We start from the raw sequence: 1,457 nt of genomic DNA on the forward strand, positions 1-1,457 counted from the left end.
TTAACTTAAATGTATCATGTCTTGCCAAGTGTTATGTATAGTCAACATGATTTTGTAGAACAAGTTCGCGTCAAATATTGTAAGAAGAACTCGGCGCTATGTACGAGACATCTCCACCTGCACGTTTGATAAAAGGTACATATAAATACCATAATAGAGGATCTGTGTAATTAGTACCATGTCACTGAGAAAAGGGGAAACATTTCCATCAGTGGTTGTAGTGATGAGTGACAGTGTGTATTGTTACGTAAATTTTGGATGGAGTGACCTGTGACAAGTTGAACACTATAAGCACCAGTTTCCTTCGTTGTAGTAGATTTACACAATGGTGGGGGTCGACAGGCAATTGTACAATACCATTGGTGATCACCTTTGACCTTAAATATGCATAACGCTAAGTCGGTAATAGATGCAAACAAAAACTAGATTGAAATGATTGAATGGGCAGTCTACACCTTACCATCGAGAGAGCAAGACGACCGGCTCCGTTCAAGCGGTTTATTTCAGGACAAAAAAAACATTAAATAATACGGTGGTATTAAGTTTACTTTTTTGTTAACTCCCGTGTTACTATTATTATGTCGTACTTGTAACATTTGACACTGATAATATCACGAATATGGAGGATAAGTAGGGGTAAAAAAGTGATAACTGAAATTTAAGTACACGACATGTAAATAAGAAATACAAAGTTATTACCTTTTTAACTATTCTTTGGCAAATTCTCAGAAAAATGGCCTTTTAACTGTATACATGAAACAACTGATTATGCTCATACATAACTTAAACACATGCATGATTTCAAAAGTATCTGTCAATCACGAACGCATTAGTTTAAGTAAAGCTTTCAACATAGCATTCTGATGGTTAGATATAAGTTCTCAGCTTATAAGTTATTAAAATGGCCAACTGCCCCTGAGGTTTTTCTACTAGTTTATCTCGTCCTAGTACACGACAAGACACGACCTAAAATTCCGAAATCCAAGTGATCAAAGTTAATTTTTCTGAAAATTTCAATACTCTGAAGACGGAGGTCAGTTTAGTAAACCAGCAAATCGAACGAAATCTAAATGTGTATCTAGGTTAATATAACAGAATCTTAGCGTTTTCCATATTAGATACATGTACTAGTAGTTTATCACTCCAGTGTGTTACCTTACAGCAGTCCTGCTGGGACACATGTGTTATCCACATACTATTCAAGAGTAACACAATCTGTTGGGATATATTTCACAAGAATAATTCATTTTACATGGAACTAATGAAAATTTTGATTTTTGAAGTGTCATTCGATATTCAGTTTTTCATTTATTTGAAAATTTAAAATATCATCTTTAACAGAATGTCAATTTACAAAATGTTATCCTTGCATTTACAAATTAACTTTCAATTAAGGAAATAACCCTTTGTCATTGTTTGAAACATGTTTTAAATATTGATTTGATTTTGAATAAATG

Source organism: Mizuhopecten yessoensis, unplaced genomic scaffold (genome assembly GCF_002113885.1).
Source record: "Mizuhopecten yessoensis strain PY_sf001 unplaced genomic scaffold, ASM211388v2 scaffold2255, whole genome shotgun sequence".
In the NCBI taxonomy this organism is placed as follows: domain Eukaryota; kingdom Metazoa; phylum Mollusca; class Bivalvia; order Pectinida; family Pectinidae; genus Mizuhopecten; species Mizuhopecten yessoensis.